The sequence below is a fragment of the Xiphophorus hellerii genome, chromosome 19, assembly GCF_003331165.1.
Source record: "Xiphophorus hellerii strain 12219 chromosome 19, Xiphophorus_hellerii-4.1, whole genome shotgun sequence".
Lineage (NCBI taxonomy): Eukaryota > Metazoa > Chordata > Actinopteri > Cyprinodontiformes > Poeciliidae > Xiphophorus > Xiphophorus hellerii.
In genome coordinates this window covers 7,765,960-7,778,167 of record NC_045690.1, presented here as the reverse complement: position 1 = coordinate 7,778,167, position 12,208 = coordinate 7,765,960, and the positions used below count along the sequence as shown (strand labels likewise).

General features: G+C 37.5%; 1 protein-coding gene across 7 annotated transcripts in view; it reads left to right on the top strand.

Annotated features, from left to right (window-relative positions):
* myt1lb (myelin transcription factor 1-like, b) overlaps positions 1-12,208 on the top strand; it is a 122,144-nt gene that overhangs the window by 35,363 nt on the left and 74,573 nt on the right. For 6 of the 7 annotated variants that reach the window (XM_032547130.1, XM_032547134.1, XM_032547129.1 and 3 more), the window contains exon 2: positions 8,765-8,878. The gene's annotated coding sequence lies outside the window, so the exon portion shown is untranslated. Of the gene's footprint in view, positions 1-8,764; positions 8,879-9,954; positions 10,019-12,208 lie in introns of all 7 variants that reach the window. The other variant, XM_032547132.1, reaches the window with a different exon arrangement.

The following is a 12,208-nucleotide window of genomic DNA, read 5'->3' as shown; positions in this document are numbered from 1 at the left end:
CTGTTTCTGTTTGCAAGCATGGCAAAGCTCGGTGGGTCAAGCTCGCGGTCAGTTCCATCTCTCATGTCCTTGAGAGGAAAAGTGTGTCAGACACTACTTTTGCCTTGGATCGCTTTTTCTCCTTAATAGGAGCAGCGGACGTCAAAAAGAGCCGGTCCTCTTCACTACTTGATAGCATCTTTAACCCTTAAAACAGAGATCCTCCGATGTCCCAGCTGCGTCTGAAGATATTTCCTGAAATAGGGTTAATCTGAAAAGCAATTAATTCATGTATTTTAAGCATTCCAGCAATAGATTACAATCCAGATAAATTATTTTATGTGTTGATTTATTATAGGGGACTTTAAGTGGTGGACTCTTTATAGATGAGCGGTTTTTATCTCCATCCATGGCTTCAGTAAGATCAGCTAAAGTACATTTGAAGAAAAAACGATAAGTGATATGATTCAGGACACAAACATAGGCATTACAATTCTTTTTTTTTTTTTTTACTTTAGTTTTATAACTTATGAACAGATAATTTTATTCACAATTTCAGAAAAAATTATCAGTTAATCAATTATATTGAGTATGTGACATCCAGAAGCTTGCTTTCACAGAGCAAACTTCTCTTTTAATGTGACTCTGGTTTCACCTACTTTGTAGGAGCTCTGCCTCACATGTCCGAGATGTGATGAATGGTTCCAGGACCCAAATGCAGGTCTGCAACAGGCGGTGCAGACAGGTGACAAACTAAAAATACTTTATTACATCAGGAAAAACACCAAGGGCGCTGCAAAGACAGGCATTCCAGAAACGTACACCAATGTCATGTACACCAAGAAGTCACGGCACAGTGTTGTAACATCAAATTAAGATGTAGACCAGACATGAAAAAGAAGCAACAGACAAAAGTGAGAATCTGAGAACAAACATTAAAATAATAGTGTATTTTCTGCAGACATAACAGCTCAGTGTTGAGTAGGTGTGGTGATCTGCAAAAAGGAGCAAAGGGCTGGATTGCTCTTCAAGAGTGGTATATTCAATTTCATTATTGCAAATCTGATCTCGAAACCTGACCTGCTTTGCAGCAGCAACTCTCCACTGATCAATGCTTTTAAAAAATGAAAAAACATTGTGTTGTGAGACATTTTTTGTGAGCTGAAATCTGGAGCTCTATTTTTTACTTTATGTCGTGTAAAATAGGCAATCACACACATTCACTTTTACAAGCTGGCATGAATCACTTGAATATAATTTCCCATTACACAAATCTGTTAAAACAATAAAAATCGTTATTTCAAAATGAATTGTATTTATTAGCATTATGTCTTTGGTAAGTTTTTGTTTTAAATTTTATGCATTGAGATATTACCATCTGCACAGTGAAAAGGGATCAAAATTAAACTATTTGGTCATCTACACAAACCTTGCACACTAACACAGGGACAATCAGCCTAATGGAGGGCTTACAGTTTCCTCAAAAATTTATTCACAAAGATATATAGTAGATAGATCATGGGCCTAAATTAGCACTCATCAGTTGTTCATCATGCATTGTGCTTGTACTGCTGCAACTCACAACAAAATCTTTGAGATTCCCTAATTCCCTCCATTAAATCTTATCCCACTTGAAGAACTCCCTCAGTTTAGATCTCATTTAAAAATGCATAATGTAAAAAAAATGAAGCTAGACAGATTCATGAAAAATCTTATCACCAAAAATGTTGATTCTTTATTTTTATTATTAGTCAATTATAACGACTATCACGGCAGCCTCACATGTCAGTCTAATATGAAAATTATCCAAACAAAATAGAGTAGTAAAGATATGATTAAAGCCCAGATCCCTAATGTAATAATACATAAGAATAAAAATAGCAAAAAATGCATTAATAAATAAAAAATGTTGATTACAAGAGTCAGGTAAATAAAATGAGCTATTGTGTATCTGTTAAATTTGTACTTTTTACTAACAAGAGTTCATGGATAAAAATGGTTTTCCCTCTGCTTTGCACTTCTTACTCTATAGTTTCAATCTACAAGTTATTTTTTAAGAGGAAAAAGCCTCCTGTAATATTAAAGTTGTCTTGAATTAGGGTCATGGGATTTCCTCGACTGGTTTCTGCCGCATTACAGTTTTGACAGTGTGGTCAACGTAATGCTTCACTGGGATTTGGAGGATTTTGGTGGTTTAGTTTAGAGATATAGTGGATCAGCCTCTTTTTTCTTTTTTTCTTTTTTTTACAGTGAGAACCTTCTGAATAAATAAACTCGGAGCAGTCTGGGCACAGGGAGCTCCCTTCTGAGCTGCCTCACTCCTAAAATAACAACAACAAACACATTCTAATGTGAATATGAATCAAGACAGTGGCTCTGCTCTCTCTGTGGCTGAACAAAGAGAAACTAATCCCACACCATAACAAGGTATGAAAGGGTTATGGATCTAAAAAGTCAGCTGATATTCTTGTCAAGATGATCTCATATTTTGCAAAAATATTGCAAATAATGCACACCGGCATGCATTCATTTGTGACCTGTTGTCCAAGTCGTGCACATTAAGCACATTTGTGGTTGCTCTTGAAATCAATTGTTAAAGCATTGTACTGCGTCACAGCTGCATGTTTCCAGCAATCATTGCGCATGAAACGGCAGCTGCATCAAAATTAAACAAAAACAGGAGCTATAATTGTACAGTTCTCAGATATAAGCAATTAAACCCAAGCACAGAAAGGATGAGGCATGTTTCCACAGCTGAAGTGTGGAAACATGTCAATATTCTTGTCTATTTACTTATTGATGCCCGTTCCAGAAAAGTAATACAGGTTACTGTCATTTATGTCGGTGTTGATGTTAGTAAATCTTCTTTGTCCTGCTTTTAAAAGGAGATGGATCATATACAAAGACTGTCTTTGAGGTGGGGGAACGTAAGAGTAGAAGACAAAGAGAGAGTTTTCTGCATTTGTCTTGTTACTTTGATTATTTTTCAAATTTTGTGCTTTTTAGAAGAACACTGGCATCTGTTGGCCCCCTCACATCTAAAGCTGACTATTCAGCTGCTGATTTGTTGGCGAATATTGCCCTGAAAATCCTCTGCATATATCTGTATTAATTTCTACCGGAAAAGTCCCTCTGAGAAACAGGACCTCTTTATCCAGAAGTTCTGGTCAAGTTGAACATGCAAATGTGATGTACAAAACTAGATTAATGTTGGAATTGTACTAGTTTAGATTAAAACTAAGAAGAAAAACAGAAATCTTAATATAATATGAAATAAAACAAAAGTCCAAAGATTCTGGAAGAATATTTTAAAAGTAGCACACCAGGAGCAACATGGTTTACAACCAATAAAAATCTCAGTAAAATAGTTATTTTCAATTCAGCTGTCTGAGGACAGTTGACACTCTGTAATTTGCTCCAGAAATTAAAACGTTAAAGCTAGGCGTTACCGGTACTTAGGTAATACAATATAATTGGCTGAAGTTTAGAAAGCATTATGATTGGGTGTAAAAATACACATCTAACTCATTTTCTTTCACCCTACAAGACCTAGAAAATTCAAAAATCGTTTTATAGATAAGCTGAGCTTCGAGTGCCGTCTCAGCATTGATACAGCTCTGAACAAGAGAAGTGAAAATAACGGTTATCTGGAAGTGCTATATTTCCTTCTCTTTTGCTTATAGTACTCCCTGAACATGTCATCTCTATGCTTAATCATGGTAATGGCAACATCATGCTGTGGGACAACATTCTTTTTAACTCCAAGGGGTATGAATAGCTTTATAAAGCAATGTATAAGTTTGTCTCTTAGAAGTCCATTGTGTTGTTTTAATATCATCTAACTATAAGTATGTTCTGGAATGGATGGTAAAAAGCAACACATTCTAATAAAAGAGATTTAAACTGTCAGGTTCAGCATATTTTTTCTTTTATTCAGGTTAAAATGGCAGCAGCTCCTCCAGAATTACCATAAGCCTCTTGACTGTGTTTGACACATGAGAAAATCAAATGCCTAATATGTGTAGCTAGAAAGCATATGGCACATTATGTTGACCACTGTGAAGGTACATGGATAACTGTGGAAAAATCATTTTATATTCAAAAGATGATCAGTTGATTTTCTGCAATCGTTTGGAAAAATAATGCATGCTTTTTTGTTAAAAATCCAAATTGCAATAAACTTTTATTGGATTTCTGTGACAAACACAAAGAAAATTAAAATCTGAAACATGTGACATGCATTCGTATCGACCCCACCCAGAGCATGGTGCTGCCAACACTATGTTTTACAGAGAGGACTGTGAGGATGCAGAGTAAACAGGCACATATTTATCATGTCCTCATCTGAACAAAACAACGGCACAAAGCAAAGCCATTGTTGCTCAGCTCTGGTAGCTCTGCTTCCTGAGCTATGGGCTGCAGCTCCTGCAGAATTACCAGAAGCCTCTTGACCGCGTCTCTTATTCTCCACTTGTTGGTTTATGTGTCATACTTTTTCCATTTTCAGAAGATGACTTGAACAGTTCTGTTTGGGATGTCCGAAGTGGCTGTGCTCTTTGGTCTCCATGATGATTTTTCTCTACTCATGAAACAAACGTTTCAGGCCTTCACAAAACATTTTACATTTGCTTAGCGACTAAAAATACTCACTTGTGGATTAAATGGGAGTCTTCTTTAGTAAAGTCAAGTTACGTTTTTGCATAGCATATTTACTGCATTTTCAAGTTTTCTGCATCTCCATCATGAAACACAGCAAGTCAGATGAGAAGCTAAGATTGGTTATTGTTGCTAATACTAAGAGCAAGACAAATGTTTCAGCCATTTTTCCTGCTGCCACATTTGTAATTAAATTACATTTAAGGAGATGCTCTGAAGTATAAAAACATAACATTTTGCATTGTGGTGTCAAAAGATTCCAGTCCATTTTGTTCCTAGTTTCGGGCCCCTCTCACCACATACTTGATGTGAAATGTGACATATTTAATCTCTGTCCCCTCCTCTGAGCTGAATTTGGTGACCTCATGGGGATGTAAATAATGTATGTACATGGATAAAGAGCAGAGGATAGATGAAGGGATCTCTGATATGCAGTAGAGAGCCTTCCATCACCTCCCTCTGAAATCCATCAAACGCACATTGCTGTTGCTCTGTCCGTCCCCAGTCCGAGGGTACATTTCGGGCTTGAGAAATCACAGCTGCTTCTTCATCTTGGCTGCGTGAACAAGCGTCTGAGAAGAACACAGACTGGAGAGCAGCAGAAAGAGAGATTTCATCTTCTTGAATGTAGGTCAGGCAGCCCCAGTCAGTCTCAAAGCCTGAGAGAAGAAGCTAGCTGTGTGCGCACACACATCGCATGAATAAAGCATGTTTCTCTCTTGTAATAAGTGCCTATATGTGAGCACTCCCTTATCTTTATCATTTGTCTTTCAGTATATAAGATTTGCATTTATTGTGTGTGGGCGGGTGGGGGTGTGTGTGTGTGTGTGTGCTAATCATGCCATGCTGCGTTGCTGTACATTTTTATACACTGGGTTTTATTGTGGTGTGTCAGAGTCTTGCTTTGATAGACAAAGAAGCTCAATAAAGGCCAGACGTGACCTGTTTTCTCAGAGGAAAAGACTACGACAAAATCATACTTTAAAGACACACACCTGGGATTCTGGGTCTGAGGAGAGTTCCTGCAGTCCTTTCTAACAAATGTGAAGAATATCCATGTCGGGGTGTGTATGTGTGTGTTCCCATTACAGCTGAAGGCCAATTCTTCCTGTCTGTCGCTGTCCTTGGTGCTTAAACCTGCAGACTAGAAAGAAGCTGAACAGACCCATACGCTGTAAGCACCACCAGTATTTACAGGGGCACACATTGCGTTGATGCTTTTGAACACTGTCTGGTATAATCTATTTTTTCCTTTTATTTCTGTCTTTCTATCACTCTTTCTTGCTTTTCTCCTCTCACCTCCCTCATCTTTTTTTTCTGGTCCACACACACAAAAGAGGAATGTAGGCTGTGTCCTGATGAAGCGTCAGAGAGCTGTGATTTGTCATCAGCCTCCACATGAAGACCTTCATCAGAGGACAGACCCATCACTTACACTCTGATTATAAAGACAGAGAGGCCAGCGATGTGTGTGCTTGTGTGTGTTGTATTTTATGAGCTCGAAGCAGTGCTGCACATCGGCTGGGTTCATATTATCTGTGAACTTTGAACTGACAGAGGTTGTTTTTTACTAATGAATGTGGACTGAGTGTGGTTCACCTTGGTGGGGCTCAGTAATTGAGACTTTTTGAATATACTTTGGCTACTGTAAGCAGAAGAGAGTTGCCCGTACTTCAGTTGGACAACTGAAGGAGCTCTTTGTCTGCTGTTTGTGTGCCTTGCATTTAGGCTGTAGAATACGCTTTTTGTTAGTTATAAATTTTATATTTGCTGCATACCAGATCTGTTTTCATCATGACTGTTAATCCTTGTCAGAAGTCAATTTCTTCTTGGTTAGTTGACTCAGCCCAAACAGTTGGGTAAGGATTTTCATCTTCCCTAAGTTTTATTAAAATAACACCTTTGGGATGGGTGGTTTAAATTTAGATTTTTCATCCACATTTTTCTTGATTTCTGATCATTTGGAAATTTATCCTCTGACTGCAGAATTTATCCATCTTTTACAGACACCAGCTGAAGCCACAGGTTAACCTTCATCTGAATAACAGCAAACAACTGAACATGTATTTATGTTTGAACATGTCCAAGCGGCGAAAGACATGTCTGCAGGTGTGCAATTATTGTAGCAGATTAAAATATGAAGAAATTTAGCTATACTGCTTACCAGTTATTTAAAAAATGTATCTCACTATATATAAAAACAAATAATTTCCTTGCAGCTACTGTAATTAAATTGTACACATTTGATCATTGACATTGAAGTTATTGTTTTAATGCTTTAACAATTGTTTCCACTAAATATCTAAAAACTATACCGATATAGTGTGTTTGTGGAAATACTATTGATTAGTGCTTGGAGATTAGCACAACAAACATTTTAGTTACAACCAATGAATTTCACTATGCCTTGCTACCAACAACTATCCCATTCCTACGAAGGAGTGCGGGGCTTCTTTGGATTATGCTTACACCAGTAAGTGAAGAGAATAAACAAAACTTTCATGATACATGGGTTTTATTGGGATCTTTTTCAGCCAGTTTTTGACTGAAATGGCATCATAAAAACTTTAAAATTTGACCATACTATGATAAAATATATGTGAGCAAAAGGAAGAGAGAAGTAGTTCAATGTAGGAAGTTGGCAGAGAAGAACTTAATGAATAATATGCTAATCATCACATGACATTCCCAACTTTTGAAATAATTTTTATAAGACTTTATCTTATGAAATATTAATGTACCTGAACTATGAGAGTGTAAACCAAGTTGTGAATTTTAAATAGTAAATGATAAACAAGAATAAATACATTTTTAATCTTTGTGAACTGAACTTTGAACTAGTTCTTTCAAAGTTTGACAGGAATGGGATTTATTTTGCCAGAAGTTATCTAAGCTCCAATAGATTTTGTCAAATACAGTTTAGAAACCAGGTGTGTTTTACCACTAGAGACACTCTTTTTATCTGAAGTTATACATATTTTATATTCACAAGGTAGCACATACCAGTAACCAAATCCACTTTACGTTTGTTTTATTGCATTTTTTTTCTTCATAAAAATGCTTTTGGGGCGCTCCAGAGGCTGTAATCAAATACAAACCAGCCTTTGATGCATTTTTCATGAAACAAAAGACAGCAGGGCTGCAGTAGTAAATGAAAATATAGCACGAGTGTCCCATTGTTTCCCATTAGGGCTTCCTGTTAATAGCCATTTTGAAAGTTGTTTGCGCTGTCCCCTTACAAGCCGCTCTCTCTGTTTCCACGCTTATTATGTACACTACAAAGGGAGAGGAAAGCAGAGGTGTGTGGCATGATGAAGAGTAGAGGAGGAACTCCTGCCGGTTGAAAGTAAAGTCCGTGTGTGTACGTAAGCACAGCCTTTTACATAACGCCTGACTTGAGCTCAGCCGGAGCTTGCGTTTGTCCTGAGGGACCGGCTTTTGTTTTGATTTAAGCTGCTTTGAGATAGGTGGGGAATGACTGTGTGAATGTGTGTGTGCGTTACCGTCCGTCTGGCGGTCTCCCTGTGGGGGCCCTCCTTCTTCTTTGTGATTCTCCCTGTTCACCATCAACACCTCATCTGTTCCCTGCTGTACATCTTCTCAATTAGCAGCAGTGGAAAAGAAAAAAAAGCAGAAAGAAAGAAAGGAAGACAGTTCTCCAGCATGCTCAGTACTAACACCTTCATCTCTTCCATCTTTATCTCTTTTGGAGCTTTAGGTTATTTTATCTTTACAGCAATCGACCCCCACCTCTTTTTTTTTCCTGCTTCCTATTTGCTCCTTCAGCTCAGCCAAGGATGGAGAGCTGAGGAGAGAAATCATGGAGGCAGGCACGGATCATTAGCTATATTTGTCCCCACTTCCTGCTGCAGATGATAGATCTAGCTAATTACCCCATGTTGCCAAGCCTATCGCACACGACACGCGACCGTCGTTATGGCGGAAATCAGTGTTCGCTCTGCCGCGTGCCGCATAGCTGACGCTATATGACTATTCATGAGCCTGGAGTCAAAGGAGTAGAGGAAATTTCAAATTCTGTCATGGCTGTGCCTGAATGTGATTGTTCTGGAAATGATTTTAATGATGCATGCTCTCCCTCTTCTTCCTCTCCCTTCTCCCCCATGTGTAGAAAATGAGTTTGGAGGAGACGTGGTGAGCCGTTCATCTATAGCTGAACGTCAGTACATCACGGTGGCAGAAGGAGTCGGGACCAAAGAGCTGTCTGAAGTCCAAAACATTTCAGGTAGATCTTTCTGTCTGCACACGTGATCCGCTTCAGCTTCCACAGTTCACACGCTATCACATTTCTCTGGTTCATTCAATGATCGAACTCTACTGTTTATATTGTTCTCAAAGAAATTCAGACAAATCTAAAACATATCAGTACAACAGCCTTGCCTTTGTTGACGATAATAATTGTAAAAATAATTTTGGAAATTATGGGGAAAAAAAGCTTAGAAAAAAGTGAAATAAGACACTTGGTTCTAAGGTACTATGTGTGCTGTTTGTTCACCAAAACCCAACTTTTTCATGATCAGTCATCCTTATTTTACTTTTACTTTTTTTTAGTTTGTTTCTCGTGACGAGGAGGAATAGATTTCCAGCTCTGTAAATGGCTTACAGCAGGTGCCATTATTGAGAACACTGGGTCTGCTGATAAAATTCATTTTGATTTTTTTCTCCTTTTTTTAGGATTTTTCTGTGATTTTTTTTTTTTGTTTAGTTTGATAAAGTTTCAAAAACAGTTCTGTTTTGTCTGCCTGCTGGATTACAACTATTTGATATGACACAAAGATGCAAGATTGACTTTCAATTCCAAAAAGAATCACTTAAAGTCATTTAAAATTTTGGTAGTACTGGCTTAAAATTTGCATTTAAAGTAAGAGTTCTGCAGATGTTCAATGCGTTTTTTGTAGTGGAATTCTGTTGAAATAAATTAGAACTGTTCATGAAAGGAATTAAAGTGCAAAATGGGCTAATGCCAAACACTTGATAATAATATTACAATACATTTTATTTAAAGCACCTTTCAGAACAGCCAAGGACACTGTAGAAACAAGTTGGTTAACAATAAACCAACACACGTATTATGACACTTTCGGATACGAAGACCCTCAAATCAACATCCACTAAAGTAGATCTGCACCAAAAAAAATTATTTAGCCAGATATTTTCTTCTGTAAAGATTCATATATATATGAAATGACTAAACCAAGTAAAGAAATATAGAGATACGAAAAGAGTAGAAAAAAAACAGTGGAGAGAGGAAGGAATGTCATTAGTAAGAAAGTAAACCTCTTAGTAAGGTTTCCTTTACAGGAAGAAGAGAGGACAACACAGCAATGGAAAGTTATGAAGGACAGATGGAAAGGAAGGAAAAAAGGTAGGAACAACAGGATGAGAAGGACACATAATTGGAAGGAAAGAAGAAGAGGCACATAATAGGTAGGAAGGAAGGAATGGTGCAAAGTAGTTAGGAAAGAAGAACATAAGGGCATAAGGGAGGAAAAACATAATATCTTCTGGACTGTTTGGGAACTCTGTTACTCTAAAAACATTGTGCTCTTCACAGATGCTCTCTTTCCAGCTGAGCTTGTATCGTTTTTTTTCCACTTCACAACTGGACTACTTTGTGTTGGTATATCACATAAAGTTCCTACAAAGTACAGTACAGTACATTGAAGTTTGTGGTTGTTACAGGATAAATGTGAAAAAAGTGTTGTAAACACTTGTGGAAGGACCTCTATGCATTCTGTGCAGAAAAGCCTTCACTACAGCTGCATTTTGGCATCACCAGGCCAGCTGATAAATAGTTTTATTGTGCTCAAATCACAGCTTTTCTCGCTCTAACCGCTTTTGAGTGCTGCACAGCTGCCCTTACCCAACCAACCACAGCCATTTTCCACAGTATTTAGGAATCGGTGCCAAATTTTGGCCCGTCTGCCTCCGTCGCTTTCACCCTCTTTTTCGCTCAGCAGCCACTCAGATGCTATCGCCACAACCCTTCACACTAATTCAGATGCACTTAGCATCGCTCAGGCACACATGTTTGCTGTCACTACACGATGCATGGTGTAAATATGTGTTTGAAGTGAAATTCGATAATGCCTGTGCAGCTTTGCACTGCAGCTCTGTGCAGAACAGCAGCCTATGAATGTGAGCATGTGTGTGACTTAAGGTGGAGCTGGGAGCCACATGACTGAAGCACATTCTCTCAAAACTGACAATGACACAACTTGCTAAGACTGATGTCTGAGAGCCCCAACTCCCTCACAACCCAATAGGAAATACTTCTACCATGCATCATATTGCAGTGATAATAATAACGTTTTATTTCTTGTAAAATCCATTCTCTTCAATCAAAATAAAAACTTTTTGAGGAAGACAAAAAGACATTCCTTGCAAACAGTGAAGACCTTCTAATAACAAGCAAAGCCATTTTAATTTACATTTTGCTTTCTATTGATGCAGTCTTCGATCAGTGCCAACACACACGCTATTTAAACCTCTTCTGTTTGCAATATCTTTGTGGAATTAAAAGTTTATTTTACCTCCCTCTAGATGACACTTTTTAAAGTAGAGCACTTTCTGAGTCTCTAGAAAGTGAAGAATCTTTGTGAAACATATACTACATGATATGACTTTATGGAAAAAAATATATACATGTATGCAAATAAAAAACTCGTAACAACATTCCGACCACTGTAAAAACTAAAAAGTCAAGTTGAATACATTGTCCTGGAGTTTTTTAAATTCTGTTTGCTGCAGGTTTAAATTACTGAAGAGGAGGGAATTAAAAGGCGAATAATCCCATTGAAAGAATAAACTGATGATTGCACAAGTCAAATATAATTTAAAAAGTATGTTTTCGAAAACTCTTCACAATAAATTAATATCAGGCCTTTATTTATTTTAAAATGTATTCTTAAGCCTCTTCCTAAAATAAAGGCCCTAGTCATTTTTTGCCTTTATTTTTGCCTAAAACATTTTTTCGAAAGAGGTGGTTGTTTTATTTATTTTGACCAAAATGTAGAAAAGTGGCCAAAGCTTTTTTTTTCTACAAAATAATAAATTTTTATTTATTACCTTAAAAATAAAATAATTATTCTATTTATTTTATTTTATTTTTTTTAAATTTTTTTACCAAACGGTAGAAAAATAACCAAAGCTCATTGTGAGAAACGTACAAAATGGTACAGATTTGATCATCTCTATCACTCTTGAAGCCGTGGGATCAACATAACTGTGTGTTTATTTGTCTCAGAATATAAAGCCATTGATCCAGGGGTCTAATTGAGACACAGATGGGGGAGGAGCGGGCTTCAACTAATCCTCAATAAGCAGACTAACCTTCATTACAGCTGTGACATTTTTTCCTGGGGTCCTAAGAGACCATAAAAGCCAGACAGGGTATGAAGGGCTGCGACATACGGTGAGCCACAGTGGCGTGTGGTACGTCAGAGGCCTGCAGGTTTCCTGGGCTCAGCTCTGACGAGAAAGTGGAGGCGAAGAATTTGCTGCTGTTATTATCGCTGTTGTTTTCAACTATTCCTTTGGATATAGTGTTAAAGGC